Genomic DNA, 21297 nt, shown 5'->3' with positions numbered 1-21297 from the left:
GAAAAAAAGAGAATCCCAAGCAGACTCCGTGCTGTCAGCAGAGTCTGATGTGGGGCTCGAACTCACGAACCATGAGATCATGACCTGAGCTGAAACTAAGAGTCCAGATGCTTAACTGACTGAGCCACCCAGGCACCCCTCAACATGACTTATTACTATTATGTTAATCTTTATCAACTGGCTTGGATAGTGTTTTTAAGGTTTCTCCACTGTAATCCCTGTGATTTTTATGTACCCTTTATTTTAACCAAATTAGAATTGTGCAGAAGTTTCCTTGGACTTTCTGTCTTAGGTCTAGACTCTTCCATCCCTGAACCAACTCACCTTCCTCATATTTCCAAGATTTCTATAGATCTTTTTGTGGTTCAGATATTAGCTTGATGTCATCCATGGAGAAATAACAATTGTGGGAGTGGAGGGTGCTTTTGTTTATGTTTTTTTAGTTAGTGATTCAGATTAGCTATGAAATTAAATGCCTTGATTTTTGAGCAATCAGGCTAAGGAATGCAAAAAGAAGACTAATGATTAATTTTGTGTATTTACAAAATTTTAGAATAAAAGTAGTTTAATTTCAAATTAGAGAAGTAATTCAGAGGCAGTGGAATTTAAAAAACAACAACAAATGAATAAAAAAACAAAAAGCAGAATCAGACCTATAAACACAGAGAACAAACCGATGATTGCCAGAAGGGAAAGGGTTAGGGTTGGGCCAAACGGGTGAAGGGGCATGGAAGATACAGGCTTCCAGTTATGGAATGAATGTCATGGGAATAAAAGGCACAGCATAAATAATAAAGTCAGTAATTTTGTAATAGTGATGTAACAGGACAGCCAGTAGCCACACTTGTGCTGAACATAGCATAATACATAAACTTGTCAAATCACTAAATTATACACCTGAAATTTATGTAACACTGTGTGTCAACTATACTCAAATAAAAAATAAATTAAAAAACAAACAAATAAAATAAAAAGTAAAAAGACCACACACACACACACACACACACACACACACACACATGAAAACAGGGAAATTTAGGAAAAAGAAGAAACAAAAATCATCTTTAACTATCAAGAGATAATTACTGCTATCAATTACCTTCAATCATTTTTCTACATTTCTATATGTGTATATATTTATACAGTATCTACTTATCTTCATTTTCTTTTGATTTGGGGGACTGATCTTATATCTATAGTTTGTATTTTACTTTTTACCCAGAATTTTTTCTCATTCAGCTTTATTTTAATAGGTCTTAAAATTCTGTGACAGATTTTTTGGTCAAATTGTTCCCATTAAAAAGTACTGATTTTAGGGGCGCCTGGGTGGCTCAGTCGGTTAGGCGGCCGACTTTGGCTCAGGTCATGATCTCGCGGTCCATGAGTTCGAGCCCCGCGTCGGGCTCTGTGCTGGCAGCTCAGAGCCTGGAGCCTGTTTCAGATTCTGTGTCTCCCTCTCTCTGACCCTCCCCCGTTCATGCTCTGTCTCTCTCTGTCTCAAAAATTAAAAAAAAAATTAAAAAAAAGGTTAAAAAAAAAGTGCTGATTTTAAAAACTAGTAATGTAAATTTGCCACAGGAAAACAACAACAACAACAACAACAACAACAAATGATCCACAAAACATCCTCTTTTCTCCCTGAAAGTTTTACATTGCATTATCATTAACCAGACTTTACCATTAAACTTAATTGGCCAATGGAGATAAGCAGTTCTAGACCTTCCACCACTGATTAAGACTGGGTGGCAAGTATTGGGGATAATATTCATTTAGCCTACTGAGTTTTTTATCAGAAGACTTGGGTATCTTACCTGTCCCAACAACCTTCTTGCCCACTGATTTGATGACACACCCACAGCAACGGTCTGTTGGAAATAACAATTAGCTAGGAGCACCTGGGTAGCTCAGTTGGTCAAGTGTCTGACTTCGGCTTGGGTTATGATCTCGTGGTTCATGGGTTTGAGCCCCGTGTCAGGCTCTGTGCTGACAGCTCAAAGCCTGGAGCCTGCTTTGGATTCTACATATCCTTCTCTCTCTCTCCCCCTCCCTGGCTTGTGCTCTGTCTCTCTCTGTCTCTCAAAATTACATAAACACTTAAAAAAATCAGCCAAATGACCCAGAGGAGATAGAGAAGCTCTCAACATACAAGCTTTCTAAGAAGTGTATCAATCATGACAGCATCACCAGATTTCAAAAATCTGAGGCCATCTTCCAGCTTCTTACCAGAATGGTGATCAATCTTCTTCAGCTCAGTAAACTTTGCAAGCAATGTGAGGTGCGTGACCAACACTCCAGCACAGGTTCATTGCTAGCACTGATTTGGTGTGGGTGGTTCAAGGTAATCACCTGAGCAGTGAAACCGGCTAGTTCATTGGTGGGTCATTTTTGCTATCACCATCCAAATTGCAATGATGAGCATCTTTGACAGACACATTCTTGACATCGAAGTCCACACCGTCCTGAAGAAGAGCTTTACTCCACCTTCATGGAACATTTCAACGGACTTTTCTTCAGTTGTAACACTGATGGTAACAAAAATGACCTCAATGCCATGTTTGAAAACACAGTCTCACAGGGATAGTATCAACACCACCAATTTGGTGGACATCCTAGAACAAACCCAAGGCTTGTCAGCTGGATGACTTGGTGACAGAATGCAATCCAGAGCTTCAAGCACTATTGTCCCACAGGCAATGCCATCTTACTGATGACTTTTCATCCCTTGAACCAAGGCATGTTTGTACTTGGTTTCAGCATGTTGTCACCATACCAACCAGAAATTGACACAAATACTGCCGGGTCCGGGTTGCAACCAGGTTTCTTAATGTACATACTGACTTCCTTAATGATTTCCTCCATACCTCTCTGGCTGAAGGGTGGTTCAGTGGAATCCATTTTGTTAACACCAACAATTAGTTGTTTCATAGCTAGTGTGTAAGCCAGAAGGGCATGCTTACGGGCCTGCCCATTTTTGGATATACTTGCTTCAAGTTCACCAATACCAGCAGCAGCAATCGGGCCTGAAAATTTTAGGCACAGCCTGAGATGTGCCTCTAATCATGTTTTTGATAAAGTCCCTATATCCTGAGGCATCAATGATAGAAACATAATACTGTCTCAAATTTCCACATGGAGATATCAATGGTGATCCCTTGCTCACATTCAGCTTTCAGTTTATCCAAGACCCAGGCATGCTTGAAGGAGCCCTCTCCCATGTCAGCAGCCTCCTTCTCAAATTCTTCAATGTTCTTTTTGTCAGTCTCCCCACATTTGTAGATCAGATGGCCAGTAGTCATGGACTTGCCTGGATCACATGTCTAATGATGCTGATGTTAATATGAGTTTTTTCTTTCCCTATTTGGCTTAGATTTAGCAGTAGTTTTCATGGCACCTGTGTTCTAGCAGCAAACTCATGGCAGAAAAAAATACACTAAAATAATATATGGAGGATTTATTTCCTTTTGTTAATTAAGTTAAAAATGGCTGACTCCAGTAGAAGCATTTAATCATACACTTAGTTTTGGCAATTTTATTTAGGGAATTTATAATTTATAATTACATAATTATAATTTATAATTCATAATTATTTCCTCTGTCTTCAATTCCATGATGAATATCTTTGATGCATCTTTGGAATAATCTTTGACTGTATTTTTTATTATTTCCTTATTATAGTATCGATGTCAAGCTCATTAGAATCCACATTCTTGAAGATGAGATGGAATGTATACTATAAGACCACAGAATCTACTTGTCCTTTTCTGGAAATCAAGATTTAACTAGTCTGGTGCCTCTGGAGGAACAGAATCTAACATAATGTTCTTCTGCCTCTAAGATTTCATGACTCTATGATTAGCTAGTCTTAGAAATTTTTTCTTATACACACACACATACTTCAATGTGGACAGTACAACTTAGACTAGGATCCTATAGATAGTAATTAAAATTAAAATTTCATTAGCAATTGGATAGATTATTAAGCCTAATATTTTAATTGATAATGTTCAGTATAATTCACTCAGGAAAAAAAATCCGGAACACTGTTTTGGGGCAGTTAGTAGAACTTGAATATGAGCTAGTGTTATTAAGTCAGATTCTATAAACATAGCTTGATAAGGCCTTAGATTATGAGGTGACGAAGTTAATAACATGTGCTCACTATTTCAAATCAAGCTCTAAAAAGCAAGCATTGAAAATATGAAGTGGTTCTCCCAATATAGTTCATGTGGTTTTAGTCTTAACTGCTATTGTGGTGAGATTAATTTCACTCCTATTATTTATTTGAGATACAGAGAATTTGGATAGGGTCCAGAGGAAATGAGAATAAAAATGAAAATGATTAGATGGTTGATTGAGAAACACTGAACTCATTGGGATTATTGAGTTTGGAGCAGACTAAGGAGATACTTAATGACAGTTTCTGACTGTAGAGGTGACACTATGTTATGATTAACTATGTGTAACCAATTTCAACTTCTACCAAGAAAAAGGCACATTTACACAAGTATGGATTTGCTTTGGTCTTTGAGAAGATGTAACAAACTAGTGGACAGCTGCAATTTGTTATCAAGTGTAGGATGCATTGTAGCCGGGAGAAAGAAGGCTCATAGCTTACAAGGAGAGGTCCCAGGAAATGGATGAAACTGCACAACAGAACAGTGTGCAGACAGGAAGTGATATCACTTCCTATCACTTTAGTTGGTGCCTCTTTACAACTGGCTTGGGGGCTACTGAATATAGGCCATTGTCCTCTTGCTATTCTGTGCTTATTGTACATTAGCAGGAGTTGATTGACATCAATTCCCTTTGTTTATGTAAATAGCATCTGTGAACTGTAATGTGACATTTTTGGCTCATGTAATAAAAATGCAAAGTATGTATGTCTGTAAGTCACACTGATTTAGAAAGGTCTACTTTATTCCAGTATAACAAATTATTCCCATGGAGTGTGTTAAGCACTTTTGGAAACTTATTTTGGTCATTGAATCAATAAAGCACTATTTGGAAAATTAATGCCTTAAATTATACTATGTGGTATGTTCAAGTTGCTGGGTTACACAGATCTGAAAATTGGGGCAGGGGTATTGTGCATCCTTCGTGAGGAATCTAGAATCGAGTATTACATGGATAAAAGAATGGTGATGACAATGCAGATTTTCTTAGTAGTCACAGGCCCATTTCATTTGGTCTTTAACTCAGGGCAAGGACAGCCCCTGATATGATCTCATGTTTTCTCATTGCTCTAGGACTCCATCTATAACCCTTCCACTCAGACCCTGTTCTTGGATTCTGCTTCTGTTTCTTTCCTCCAAATTTCCATTCAATTTGGTCTACTGAATTCTTGTTTTGAAACAACATAGTATAATGCTAAGACTTTGTGCTCTTGAGTCCTTAGACCTGGGTTCGAAAGCAGCTCCATCTCTTTCCTAATTTGGAACTTTCACTAAATTTTTTAACCTCTCTGAGACTCAGTCTCCTCACCTGTGAAATTAACATAATAATATCTATAATGCACAATTAAATGCAGTAACCTTTATAACAGATTTACCCCATGTGGCACACATTAAAAGTAAAAATTTCTAGGAGAAAAATAAGCTGTGTTTTTTCCATTTGATCTTTTTCTCCAACTCTGAGACACTACTGATTATTCAATAAATACTTATTGAGCACTTATTATGTTACAGCTTTGTACACAATAGTGTACAATAGTTTGTGCTGGATAGCTAATAATAATATAATGATAATGATAAAAATAGACCGTTCTCTTATATTCATGGAGCTGACAGTAGATTATGATTCACCATTGGCTCAATAATAGCTTTACAAAGAAAAAGCTACATTAAGCTATGTATTCATTTTAAGGTATACCATGATCTCAGTGATGTATAAAAGGGGACAATGTAGAAAACTTTTGTATAGTTATTGTCCCACTCCAAAGGTAAAACTGAACAATTTCTGAATACTGGTCATAATCTTGGATTTGTCTTTGATTATATTTGTTCTATTCCCCAGCTAATCTATTCCTCCTCAGTAGTTCTCATAGGCTCCACCCAATCCTGTGATTGTTGATCAGGGGTATATTCAGGCCCTGCTCCTATCTTTCTCACCCATTGTTTCACTAATGCTTTGGGCTATGCCTGAAAATTCCAGTCCTGGTGAGGTGTCACAATCAAGAAAGCACAGTCAAGTGACCAAAAGTAATTTCATACAGTTCCAGTGGTCACTTCTTGCTTCCTTTCTTGCAGAACTTGAAAGAACATCCAATCCTTTACCCCTAGTGCTGCTTGTTTCCATACCCTATTCCTTATTTTCTTCTCTACCTCTCAAACACGCCCAACCTCTCCAAAACCTCTTTTTCCATTACTTATATTCTTAAAAAAATTTTTTTAATGTTTATTTATTTTTGAGAAAGAAAGAGTTAGACTGTGAATGGGGGAGGGACAGAGAGAGAGGGAGACACAGAATCTGAAGCAGGCTCTAGGCTCTGAGGTGTCAGCACAGAGCCCAGTGTGGGCCTCGGACCCACAAACTGTGAGATCATGACCTGAGCTGAAGTTAGGTGCTTAACTGAGTGAGCCACCCAGGCTCCCCTCCATTACTCACATTCTTAACATTCTTCTTAATATATTTCTTCACCTCTGTGATTAAAATCAGAGAAGAAGGAAATGCCAAATAGGCAATGCCAGGATTTTTCCTAATTGGAGGAAAGAAGGAAGGTGAGGCTGTGAATTTTAATTCATAATTAATAATTTTATTTCTGTCATGCAGTTATAACTTCTTGCTACCCTCACCTAAAGATTGAGCACTGTGAAGGGCATCTGGCTAAGGGGTGAGGATAGGATCAGTTGGAAGTGGGAAGAATTGACTGACTTGGTTCTTGCACCTGCCTAACTCTTCTCGGGTGCATTTCTGTAGCTTTGGCAATGGGGTCTCCTTAACTCTCTCCCAGGTAGACTTTAGCGACAATCTTGGGCTTGGGTAGGAGCAACATCTAAGCCCTATTAAAGCTGCCCATTGGTTCAATATAAACTTAGTTTTGCTGTTGCTTCCCCTGATATTTGAACCCCGTTTCTCTGGTAACATTACGTTTGTCTGATACTCCAGGTAGCACTGATTGAGTTCTAAGGGCCAATTCTTAAAGAATTTTCAGGACATTTAGGGTTAGCATGGTGGCCATAAAATGATCATTTAATAATGTGCAAGGGCTAGCAAAAAAACTAAGAGTATTGATATTAAAATATCCATAACTTACTCTAATAATTTGACCTCTGCATTACTATATGGCTATCTTGTAATTTGTCATATGCGCTTATTGATCTTTAGTTATAGGACTATTTTTAATGAGGGATGTCAGCATATAGGATTCACCTTATTAGAATAAGTACTGAATTTGGGTGGAATTGGACTTCCGGGTGTGTGGTCTGGGATGGTATGCTCTAGAGAAAACTGTTTCAGATTTGTTTCATGCACCTTATATCTTCCATGTAGGAAGGAAAGTTGCACAATATATAGCAAATTAGGACAATGATATTATTGGGTTAAATCATAACTTAATTATTCAGTTACTTGAGGCTACATAATCATTGAGCCATGTCTTTTGATAATGTTCCTTTAGACTCTCTGGGAGTAACCAAATTTAGAATGATGTGCTGTCATGCCACTTCTAAGAAACATTTCGTATGCTGTCCTTGGTGATTGGTTACCAATGCCTCAGAGAATACTGTTTGTGTAAATTTCATTAATTATTTCACTTCAAACATGATGAAAGTGTTTTTTAAAAATGTAGTTGAGATCTAAAACAAAACCAGATATAATTAGGGATTCAGAGCCACGGAGGATTTGTTTCAGGAGCAACACTGTTTTCATGGAATTACAAAGTATATCTGAAGTTTATAATTTAGTTAAAATTATCAAGTATTTGTAAAGTTACTGTGTTGAAAATATGCTAAACATTTTTTGTAGAGACTCTCAGACATTTGGTGCAAGAGAAAGTTGAGTTTAAAGATAGCCAAATGTTGAAAATGGAAGTGCTACTTATTCCATAGCTGCCACTCCAAGTCTCGCTGCATAATTATGCTGGAGTTGTTATATGTTCCCTAGAGGATATGACTGAGCAACATACATCTTACCTCTAGATTTATTTTCCCGGTCCTATAAGGCACGGCAGCCTTGGATAGTCACCTATTACTTATATTATCATGCTGTACATCCAGCCATAGCATTGGCATTGTATTATTAAGGACAATGGATATTTCCTCATAGTTGGGGGTTTTCCAAGCAAACAGATATAATCATTTTTCTCTCCACAAACTATTTATGCAATCTAGATAAATCGTCAACAATTGCACAGTGATACTTCTACAATAAATTCATGGTTCAAATGAATGACTATGGTTACAGCCATGGTTAACTGAGACTGGTGTAAGAACACGTGCTTCCTCCAATTTACCATTTTTATAAATACAGTAAAACCATGGTTTGTGAGCCTAATTCCTTATGGAAACATGCTTGTAATCCAAAACACTTGTATACCAAAGCAAATTTCAAGAACCATTGGCTCAGTTGTGATCATGTGACATTCAGTGTCATGTACTACTTGTATTGCAAGACATTGCTCATTTATCAAGTTAAAATTTATTAGAAATGTTTGTTCGCCTTGTGGAACACTTGCAGAACAAGTTACTCGCAATCCAAGGTTATACTGCACAACAAAAAATTGCATGTTAAAGCAACATATTAGAACCATGAACCAATCTATAATGAATAGCGATGGTGCTTTAAGGACAAGACTAGATGAAATAAAGACACCTAAGTACAATTGTATGCCTTCTTACTCATCATCAACATTAATAATCACTGTTTAAAATAATTCTAGTTTTATCTTGGAGGTCAGGTACAATAATTAACCCTCAAAATTTTATTAGAATAAAAAGCCATTTTATGAAGACAGCTCTGATACCTGAGGACTTCTTCATGGTTTCTTTTTTCACTCTTTTAATCATTTAACTGGGCAAATTGGTATTCAGTTCTCTCATGTTCTTGCTTCTCAGGAGAAAGGATCCATGTAGATTGCCCAACTTGTATCCCCTGCTTGTGGCAAAATATAAAGTGAGAGGAAACTTTACGAAGGTGTCTTTTTCAAACAAGATTAGCTTCAGTCACGTCATTCATCCTTTCCAGTTCTCCATTCTCAAAAACTAATATTGCTGTGAGCAAGGTAGTTAAATATTCAAATTTAGATCTTTATTATTAGTATTAGATGTCATTTTCCATTTCTAGCCAAAGATTTAGGAGATGCATTTGTTCTCTTCTCCATAGCACATGTTTGTCAAGTAATGAAATGTATTTTTCATATTCGAGGGCCTACTTTAGATTCCACCTGTTTCTTGCAGATTTCCCTGATAATTGTATCATGGCATACTGCCTTTCATGAAATTTTATATTTATTATTTTCATTATGTATTTGGGATCCTGGCTACCAGAAGTACTCTGCTTTCTTTATGAATCCTTCAATGTGCATATGCAAGTTGAGTATTGAAAGTTGACTTTATGTTGAAAGGAGATGTGCTTTTGTTCCCAGATTGCTAAAAACATCATAATATCTCATTACAACTTACGGTTTAGAGATAATTTCCAATGATATATATTGCAATTTCCTTAACTCTTTAAATTTTATTCTTTTCAGCTACAATTGAATATATAATTGATAATCTAAGGCCCAGCAGACATCTGACTGGGCCCTGTTATACCTATTCCATTCATATTTTGTCAGTCATATTAAAATTATGAAATAGTTGGTATCAGCATTTTAACTGCTATTCACAAACTAGTTTTATATCATATTGGTAGATATTCAAGACATAATAATTCATTCTTGATTATTAAAGTCTAAAACAAATTATTACTTTTATCCCAATCCTGATACTGCTTGAACCTTAAGACCTTTAAGCTCAATTTATTCCCTCTTGCCTTTTAAGTAATTTTTATTTAGCATTTTAGTTTTACCTGTGTTTTAACTGAAAAAGACATTGTAATTTTATATAGTTAACATTCCTTTAGAATGACCTGATAATATTTTTCTTTGCTTTTACCTTGTCAAGATTTTAACTGGGATGATTTTCTATTTGAAGAACTCTCTTTAGATTTTCTTTTAGTTTCTTTTTTCTTTCTACTAGCAAAAAAAAAAAAAAAAAAAAAAAAAAAAATATATATATATATATATATATATATATATACATACACACACATACATATCTTGGATTTTCATCTGAAAATGGCTTTCTTTTACCTTTATTTTTTGAAACAAATTTTTATTGCATATAGAATTTTAAGTTGGCAGCTATTTTTTTTTTTTTTTTTAGCACTTAGAAATGTTATTCTATTGTTTCTGGTGTGCGTCAGTGCTGTTGAGAATTTAGTTGCCATTTTTATAGTTACTACTTTTAAAGTAATTTTTGTTTTAATTCCTGTCACTTCTTAGGACTTCCTTTTCATCCTTGATATTCTGCATTGTTACTATGATATGCCTCGATGAGATTTCCTTTTTGTTTTTCCTCCTTTGAATTGTGTCTTTCCTCACCGGAATTCCTTGGGTTGATGCCTTTTATCAGGTTTAGAAAATAGCCACTGACTGTCTCTTCAAATATTGTTTCTGCCTCATTCTTTCACTTTTTTTTTTTCCTTCTGGGATTCCAACTTTAAGTGCCTTTGCCATGTTCCCATGTGTCTATTTTATTTGCCCAATGTTTTCCATTTTACTAATCCTGCTGGCTGCTGTCTGCTGTTAAACTCCTCTAATATAGTTATATTCAGGTATATGTATTTAAAAATTTTTAAGTTCCATTATATCCTCTCAATTAGTTTTATGGGTGCCAATTTTTGTTGAGACTCTTGACCCTTTCATTTATTAGGTGCACTTTGTCCTATTTTTTTGAACATATGAATCATAGCTATTTTCAAGTTGTTTTGTGTTAATTGCAATATCTAGAGCATATGTGGATCTATTTATGATGGTTTTGATGTTATTTCTCTTCTGTTTCTATGATATCTCCTAGTGTCTTCTCATTTGTAATTTAAAAAAATTGTGTGCTGGACATTATGTACTATAAAGAGCCTAGAGAAGCTGGGGATGTAATATTGCACCAGTGATAGTTTCTCCCTTCCTGTGTTCCACAGGTAGGATGAGGGTAGATCATCTCAACTCAACAAGAAATTGAGCTGGGTCAAAACTTGGATGCAGGGTTAGAAAGACTCAGTCTAATTCTTGTTCATCTTCTTCTTTAGGCATGTGCCTCATGGGATATGTATTAGGAGTCTTTCCAATATGTCCATCAGTCCTGAAGACTTTCAGGAATGTAGGTCTGCCTTTCAGAGATTCTCATCCAAGTTCTTTGGCTTTGTGCATAATGAGCCTTCAAATATGGTGAAAGTCTTTAGGGATGGACCAGTGGGATTTCTCAAGAAAGCCAAGCACCATGCAATAGCAGAATATTTCACTCACTCCTCTAGAAAACTTGGCACAGCTAACCAGACTCCCCCTCAGCAGTCGAACTCAGCAAATATTCTTATGGGTAAACTGGAAGCCTTTCAAGTTTTTAGTCTGTTCTTCAACTCACAGAAACATTCAGAATATAGTTTGACCAAATATCTGGGCACCCTGTGACCTAGTCAATATGACACATATAATTAACCATCATACTATTATGGTGTGTGTGTGTGTGTGTGTGTGTGTGTGTGTAATTTATTAAACACCATTATTGTGTGAACTACTTAACTTGGCATCCCAGGGTATCCAATATATTGTATGTGCTCAATTCATATTTGTTAATAATGGAAAATGTCCAATTCATATACAGTTTTATGCAGAAATATAAACACATTTTAGAATTATTTTGCCTGTGTTAAAATCCTACTTTTATCACTATTCACTGTGTGCTTTTGGGTGTCAATTACCCTATCTATAAAATGATGAAAATAATAACTATCTCATTAGGTTGCTGTGAAGATTAAATAAGGTAAAGACGAACCAGTAACTGGCACCTGATAGACAATAGTATGTGTAAAGCATCATCATCATCAATGTTATTGCTGTTATAATTATTTTTAATTTTGAGCCATATTTCTCATTCCAGTGAGATGTGTTTTGCTATTTTCAAACTTCTTAACCATATTCATGCACTTCTCTAATGACTTTAACCTAGCCTGAAATTATAGGGCTTTGAATACATGGTTTATCGCTGAACATCTAATTTTAAGGTTTTTTATTTTCTTGATCAAGGATTGTGCAATACCAATCAACATCATCACCACTGCCATCCTTGTCAGCAGCAGACTCATCACCATTTGTAGTAGCTAATACATAGCAAGCGCTATTTGTTGAATAAATGAACGCATGAATGCATGAGGAATGAAATGATACTTTCTCGATCTGCTAAGAGAGTAAAATAATGCAACATATTACACAGGATATTTAGCATCTGAATTTATGTTTGTTTTAGTTTTATTCAGATTGGTATTACTCCAGTATTTATACATGACCTAATAAGAGAGATAAATGGTTGACTTAAATGATTTATTGATGCCAATGAAAACCAAATACCTTCATGGCATGAAAGAAGATCAGTTTTGCATTAGTTCAAATAAAGAAGAGTGATGGAGAATTGAATCACCACAAGACACACAACAGTTTAGGCATAACAAACTCAATAGGATCTGTGTCCTTGCAGTCAATGCCATACCTGTGTCTTGAGCGGAGATTCATTTTTAGCAAAACAGTATTATCCATCACATTAATTTGTTAATTTGACTGTTATTGGTTCATTGCTTGTATTTATTTTATAGACTGTTGTTTAAATTGTACCCAAATTAGTAAGTGTAAAAATATATATTTAAATTCATAGCTGTAACATGAATCAATACTTAGGTAATATAATAATTAAATAATTTCCCACTTGGAGTTTATAAAACTTGTTTTCCTTTAAAAGGAGACCATGCCTTACTCGAATTTTGTAAGCACCATATGACCCAAGTACTTATTCAGTAGGACTCCATCTGAGCACAGCTTGTTAGCCTATAGATTTGGATGCATGTGCCCTCAGAAACATCACAGCAACATACCAAAGCCCAATATATCAGAGTTAATCTGTGATGCAGGCATCAGTCCAGCTGGTACATTCTACTACTGTGAGCACTTCACTCTATAAGTGGTGATTTATTTGGCATTCAGATTGAGATCTTGTGTGGAAATAACAAAATAGACTCAAGTCCTGAACTGCCTGATTCTCAGTTCTCCTCCTAAGAGTCACCCTGTGAAGATACACAGTCTTCGGCCTGAGACAGTTAGTAATTGCCTGTTTCTCTACCCCTTCTACATTTGTATAAACTCCCTTGAATAAATAATGAATCACTTTTTTTTCCCTCCTACTTCAACAACTAAGTCTCATAATTAGAATTTGCGACTTCTTTTAATACATTCAATTATCTGCTGATTCAAGCATCTTCAGGTCAAATGCATTAGAAAACAGCTAATTATGCCCTTTCCCATGGGTAGAAAAATCTTTAAATTTAATTAAAAGACCTTAACTCAACTCCTTCGCATTAGGGTCTACTTCCCAATGGATTTTCTACAGGGTGACTTAAAGAACCAAGCACAATATTAAAATTAGAAGCAGCTATTACTTGTTATTTCTTCCTCTTTAAAACAGAATTATTTTTGGATGAAGGATACTTTGATCCTTAATTTCATTTTCTCAGTTTTGTCTCAGTATTCACTCTTAAAAGCATACATTAATTGAGAAACTTGCTTGACAGTTTTAAAGATGTTTATTTTCTATATCTTGTGCCAGTAAAGCACCTTAAACATAGACTACTGTTTCTCAGTCTCAATATTCTCTTTGGCATACTGATCAACACATAAGCAAAGGTGGCAGAAAAAAAATCTTAAAAGAAGAAAAATTTTAAGTACCACATCTGAGCAATGTAAGGTTCAAATATACAGGATGTTCCGACTTTTATGAGAGAAAGTCACAAAGATATTTTCCTGTTTCCTTTTTCTAAATTGGAAAAGTGGAAGAGAGAGCTATCTTGGTTTAATATCTTCTAAGAAAGCATAAAAATCAAAGCAAATCATGTGTTTGTTTTTTGTTTTTTGTTTTTTTTTTTTTTTTTTTTTTAGTTTCATGAGTTTTACTTTTTTTCTGGACTTAGAACAAACTTTTTTTTTTTTTTAAATTAGAAAATAGCCTTACATGAAAAGAGAAATCCAGATGTTGAAAGGAAGAAGCAATCTGGAAAGAAGCAATTATGTATTATTCTTAGGTGAGTTTCTTTTCATCTATTCTGTTTCTATCCCTTCTTTCTTCTTCCACCTTCCTTCTTTCTCTTTCTTTTCTTCTATTTTCTCTGCCTTTTCCTCTCCCTCCCATACTCTTTTTTCTTTTTCTTCTTGTTTGGCCAATTACTTCTAGAAGACAGTTAAATATGTTAGCAACATATCGATACCTCAAGGTGCCTGTGATAAACCCAAACTATGTGCACTCCCATTTCTTGCTTGTTTGAATCAGAGTCATAGGAGAATAATTTAATGATACTAGTTATTCTTACTTGTTCAACAAGTAGGCACTGGGGAACCACTGGAGATTTTTGAACAGAGAAATGGCATCCAAGAAACTGATCTTTCAGGAAGCTTTATTTGTCAATGATGGGTAGCAAGAATTAGCAATGGAGGATGGTAGGCTCATTAATAGAGTTTATAATTCTCAGGCAGAAGGTGTTGAGGATTTTGAACAGCCCAGAACTGGGAATATGGAAAGGATTTCATATTGAAAGAAATTTAGGAAGAATAACTAACCAGTGATAGATCAGATATGATCAAGAATAGATGTGAGCCAAAGATTATTGTCAGCTTTCAAGCCTGAATGACTGAGGAAAATGGAAGTGTTATAAAAAGATCTGACTGAGTGAAGAAGGTAAATTCAGTTTTAGGAATATTTCCATTGAATGTTATGAAGTACTTCTAGGTGGAAACAACCAATTCAGTTGGGGAAATTTGGAGGAAGTTGTAGAATTTGAGAGGAAAGGAAAAAAACAAAAACAAAAACAACAACAACAAAAAAGTCACCTCAGGGATTTGTTGACATAAACTCCCTGAATCTCTTGTTACTCCCTGAATTGCACAGTTCATGAGTTCAAGCCCCACATTGGGCTCTGCACTGACAGGTCAGAGCCTGGAGCCTGCTTTGGATTCTGTGTCTCCCTCTGTCTCTCTGCCCCTCCCCCACTCATGCTCTCTTTCTCTCTCAAAAATAAACAAACAAAAAAGAAATATCTAATGATTAAATTTTTAGTGAAATGCTGCATATGTGTTATAATACAACTATTCCATATGTACCCCCATAACCCCTATGGATCTTGAATATGCATTTATTATTACTTCAAGCGGTATAGAGATTTTTTTGTATGTATAAAAAAGTATTGTGAGTCTTGCTCTATGCTTATGATAGAATGGGAAACATATTCTATACAGGGGGTCAGTCCTTGTGGTTGATATTTGTGTTTGTATGAAGGTGCAGGTGTGTGTGTGTGTGTGTGTGTGAGAGAGAGAGAGAGAGAGAGAGAGAGAGAGGATAAATTAGGAAATGAGTGTCCAGAGGGGTGATTAACTGAGGAGGATGGGTTACTGTCAATGTTGCTCAAGGAGAAGTTGGAGATCCAAGATGGGGAGTGTAGGAGGTAAAGTTGGCCTCTTTAGGAATGATAAGTGCGAGCCCTGTGGTGTAGGATGGTCATGCTGAAGAAGAGTTGAAACAATTAATGACATGGACCTCCATGATCACAAGTAAATTCTATGATCAGAAGTAGGTGAAACCACCCTACCATGTTGCTGTGCTTTTATAAAACAAATTTTGCATAAAACAAAGGAGAGCCTCGGGAATGAGAGAAAGACTGTTTTCTCATCAACCAAGAGCTTTAGCCTTATATTAATGGAAAATATATGAAAAGGAGAGAGGAACGTAAAAGTTTAAGAAATGCTAAACCTTCTTTCCTAATGCAAAAGAGTCTGAGAAAGAGATAAACCTCCAGGGAAAATCTGGGGCCCCTATCAGTCACTTTACCAGAGTGTGGTTTGAATCAAGAGATTCTCTCACATTTGAAAATTCCTGGCTATGTTTTGTACTATTATGTATTCTATGTTTTGTAGTATTCTATGTATTGCAGTATTTCTGTAGATACTCAACATTCAAAATAGAAGAGATGAGACTCTGTACTGAGAGTATAGTCTTTAAAAGAAATACATATGATCCCATGGTGGTCACAAGTGCCTAGATATTACCTAAGTCACAAAGAGATTCAGCAGGGATGTTGCTGCCTCAGGGAGCCTGAGGACCTATGGCCAGGTCTATGCAGCAGAAAGTAGAAGGGGAGTTGAAAACTAATCAGTGTCTTGAGACTGTCCTTATAGCTAAACAAGGCCCAGAAAGCCCATAATATCTGAAAGAGACATTGAGATTGAGGAGTACTAACCTAGGTTAGCCAGTGCTTCAGTCTGCGAGAAGATGGGTGAGGACGGGATCAGAGAGAAGCCATGATACTCATTGCCTAAACATGTCACATGCTCTTATGCCTCCACATGGTGGGTCCCTCAATCTGGAATTTCCATTCTCCTCTTAACCACCTATGGAAAAACTTAATGCTGGCACATTTTGAATGGGGCATCCTGGCAGAAACTCCATAACGAAAGGGAGTCAGAGAAAATCTCAATAATATTACTATTTATAATACCCAATTTTTGAGTCAGAACACTATTCTTTACAACAGCTTATGAAACAGTGCGTTATTTCACTAATGAAAAATAACTTGCCAAAGTTATATGGCTGTAATTGGTAATGTCAGTATTTTAATCTAAATATCTCCGTTTTAAGTTCCTTGTTCTTGACCATTAGGCTCTTTGGAAACCACTTCTCTTCTCAAATATGTTGGTGAATATATAAAATAAGAAATGTTTAAACTAATCGCAATTATAGTGACCAGTATGTGCATTCTCTCACTTGGCTCATGCTACTGGAAAGCAATGCACAGTCTGGTTGGGTGTTAGGAGAGGCTGGAGGCAAGAGCAAATAAATAGTGATGGTTTTATTATCTCTCCAGACATTTAACAGTTTTTCATTCCCTTACTCAAATAATTCAAAATGTTCCACCCTATATTTAAGCTACAATTCAAGTCGGTTTATCATCCAAGAGTTTTTGGAATTTGGTTTTTCCTTATTAATCCAAATTTATTCAATTCATTTCAAAATCCATAGATTATTTATGGAGAGATAGGAGTATGCCAAGCACTATAGTGGGGAGAAGAAACAAAGATGAAAAACACATCTCTCCACAATCCCATGGTCTTGTTGTTTGCATTTAAAGGTAACAGTCTAAACACTATATTAAAGGTATATTCCAAATATGATCAAAACAGAGGCAAAAATGATAAACTTCCTGAAAATGTAGGATAAGTTTATAAAGAATGTGAAATTTGAGTTAGGTGTTGAAATATAAGCAAAGTTTATCGAGCAGAGAAAAAGTACAAGGGCATTTCAAGGAGCAGCAGAACAAAGCATGAGAGTGTGAAATAGTATAGTGTGTTGGAAATGTGGCAAAGACATCAGCAAAAGGATTAACCAATTATGTATGTGGAGGAGAACTTAGCAGAAGGCTTGAAATGCAGCTTGGGGCCATATTATGAAGGTCTTTGCATGTCGTGCTAAGGATTAAACAATAATTGTGTTTATTTGTTATTTTATTCACTTTTTTTCTTAACCATTCACTCTCAGGTATGTACACGATGAAAATATAAAGAGTTTTAATTTGCCCAAGTCCAACAGCATTTGGGAAAAAATGTTTTCATTCTATGTGCAAAGTAGTAGTCTAGGCACCAAGGAACATCCAAAAGAAAGAAGCACAGATTCACTGTCTCAGAGGCAGAAAAAGTAACTCTCAAAGAATCTTAGAGAACAAACTGGTCTGGCTGGAGCAGGAAAGGAATGTCTTACTGTACCAGAGCCAGTCTTTACTCCACCCAGATCCTTTAGAATCCCTTTTACCCATCCACTCTGTGCATCTGTAGAGAGCAATCCACATTGCATTAAGGGCCAGAAAGAAATTCTCTCCTCTCTATCTCCTAAAATGATTTATTCTGCACATCTTTAAACTTGACATGCATATTTATGATTTTATCTCTCAGGTTTTCTGGGAGGAAAATAAACAAATTAAATCATGACTTCCGGGTAGGGGAATTTTGTTTTTAAGAAGCTCGCTCTTACAGGGAGCGTAAAGATAAAGTGAAGGGACGCCTCCTCCCTTTCCTTATACAGTATTTTAATCTAGCCATAACATTCTCCTTCATTGTACTCCAACACATCATCATGCCAGTCCCTGACTCCAGCCTGGTCCTTTCCTCATGTTGTTCATTCCGATACAGAACAAGTCCCTCTTGACATGGAGTTACTTCTCCCTCTTCACTTCCAAATCCAATACTATCTCTCCTTCAGGCAGAAGCAAGTATTGACTTCTCAATACGGTGTATTGGGTCAGATTCCTCAGAAGCAAGCCCTGTGACAAGGATTCCTGAACAAGTATTAAAAAGTGTTCTTAGAAAAGAATGTAGAGAGTAGGGGAAGCAGGACAAGGAAGAGGAAAAAGCCAAATAAGGGTTCAAGCCTCGGTTCGATCCTATGGGGAGCTCTGAAGTACAAATTATACCTCAGGTTTGTTCTGTCTCCAAGAGGCTAGACTTTCATACTCTCACATAAGTCAATAATTGGTTGTTGGCTTCTTCTAGAAGGGAGGTGTTGGCCATACAAAGTACTGGGGACTTCTGATTCTCTACCTGCAGGCAAATCTGCTCCAGTAGCCCAAAGCTGTTCCTCCGAAGACAATTGCAGGTGGTAACCATTAGAAGGAAAGCACAGAGAGGCTAGAGTTGGGATCTTGGGTTTCTAGTAAGAATTTCAAACTAATTCACCTCCTTGAGATTCCTTCATATCTGAAGAACCAAGCAAAATCCAGGGAAGATCCTCACAGTACAAGAATCTGCATAAGTGTACCCTGAGGCCTATTTCACTGCTAGTAGGAGCCCTGGGCTATTCCTCAGAGGCTATTACACTCCTAGAGTTCAAGAGTGTGAGGTAATGCATCTACCCATCCAAGTGTAAAACCATAGGCAAGGAGACTAATTTAGTCAGCTGATAATAAAGCATCAGGAGACCCTTGGTGATTCCAAAATGCAGTTTGCCAGCATGGAACCTGTTCAAATGTAATAGCTCTCCCAGGTTAATGCATGGAAATTGGCTCTATGAGAACATTTTAAAAGGAAAAGAGTAGTAGAAAATCGTCAGCCATTTGCAGAGACAGTAGGCCTTTTCCTGCATTTGTTTCTTTATTTTTCATAGATAGATAGCAATCTAAGACATTTACATGTGGAACGAGGCCTGGGAAACTGCTTAACGAAAGCACCTTTCAGCCTAGGCTGGTGGGAACAAAATGATGCTCAAATTTTGAATCCAGACCTAAAATGAATATTGTATTTATATATGTATTTCCTCCTTTACATCACTTTTACCCCCTTTTTTTTGAAAGGAAAGAAATAGGTTTAGAGAAAAGTGTGTTGCTAATATGTATAATTTCCCATTTGTCTGCTGTCAAGATTAAAGCAGGAACAATAATAACAACTTCCTTTTTGTGAAACAAAAAGCTAATCAATGGCTATCTAGGCATCTGCTGTTGACTGCAGAGCAAAAGAGCAGGTCAGCATATATCCTGTAGCCCAACTCCATTCACATTCCCTATTAACCTTGTCTTTTTACCTTGATCTCTTCCGGGCTACATATCTGAGAAGCTGGCCTCTTAACGTGCATCCAAGTTTTACTGATTGGAATACTGAGAAGGGCTGCTGGAGCCATTAGATATATTGGATGAAATTTGCTTAATTATCAATCATTACACTTAAAAGACAAGGATATCCTGCATGTAAATATCAACTCTCAATAATTTATACATAATATCTTTACTTTCTTTTCGTTCTGTTACTATCATGAATTCCTGTATTTTTTTTTAAAGTTGTTTTACTTTTCTGGAAATCTCAGAGGCAGAGTTGAAGTACTAACGGCTTTCGATGCCAGCCATGTTTTGCACTAACTGCTATACAATTTGGAGTGAGTCACTGTTCTTCAGTTGATGGAGGTTATAGGCTGAATAATTAGTAAAAATTTCCAATGTTGGCAGCAGGAAACAGTAGGCAGCTGAGAGCATAATGAGGGCAACTATCTTAGCACCAGGCTAAAGGGAAAAAAAACACAACTGAATAGATATCAAGTGTTCTTTTCTTAATACAAGTCTAACATGAAATGATTATCTAAAATAAAATGGCAGTGGTCCCATTTATAATATTTATTGCTCCCATTTATAATTTTTACATTGTAATAATTATAATATTTACTATTAAGATCATATTAGCATCTTAATGCTGTTCTAGTTTTAATATATTTGTTATTATTTTAATTACTTGGATCTCATTTTTCAGGCAAATATATTTCTCACAACCACATCTCTTCATTTATTCGCACAACAAGCAGCATTTATTGAGCACTTCCTGCCTTCCAGGTCCAGGGTTATGCATTCTGGATTCTGTGATAAGAGGCAGAGTCCTTCTTCTTAAGTTGTTCACAGTCTAGTTGACTGTGACTGTCAGGGCTCTTGGTTACAAGCTACAGAAGTTACGCTCTCTGAGTTAAGCAGGTAAAGAATTTCATTAAAGGACATGCAGTAGCTAAAAAAATCACCCAGAAAGCAAAAGAATCAGAGTTAAGTCTAGACAGTCAGAAACAAGGTCCAAAATGACACCATAATAGAAGCAGTGAAGGTGTCTATGCTGCAGGCACAAGCATTGGACCCTGTTTGCAGCTTGCCCTGGAAACACATCTGGGAACAGGCACTGGAAGCTGCCACTTTCACCTCTGTCCCTGATGCCCACTCCAGGTGACCCAATCTTATTGCAATTGCTGTCATCATCACCTGGAAGACTTTCTCCTGGCCTCTGCTTCTTTGCATCAGTCATTTTGGTTTAAAAACTCCTATGGGTCTGTAAACTGGTGAGCCTCGGTTAGGTGCCCAAGTCGAGGAAAAAGAGAAGCCAGGAAGTGAATTTCTGACATTTTCAGCTTCTATGATGGAATTCCCCAAATTTAAGAATGGCGTTGGTATACAGGACAACCACAGTGACAAATGTTCACTATAGTCCCTCCTTTTGGTTACCTC

The 21297-nt window shown here is 36.5% G+C and overlaps 1 pseudogene; it reads right to left on the bottom strand.

Annotated features, from left to right (window-relative positions):
* Positions 1–2137: 2137 nt before the first annotated feature.
* On the bottom strand, positions 2138–21097 carry LOC122222548 (annotated as a pseudogene).
* Positions 21098–21297: the final 200 nt, after the last annotated feature.

The sequence above is a fragment of the Panthera leo genome, chromosome B3 (genome assembly GCF_018350215.1).
Source record: "Panthera leo isolate Ple1 chromosome B3, P.leo_Ple1_pat1.1, whole genome shotgun sequence".
Classification (NCBI taxonomy): domain Eukaryota; kingdom Metazoa; phylum Chordata; class Mammalia; order Carnivora; family Felidae; genus Panthera; species Panthera leo.
This window is presented reverse-complemented; position numbering and strand designations above follow the sequence as displayed.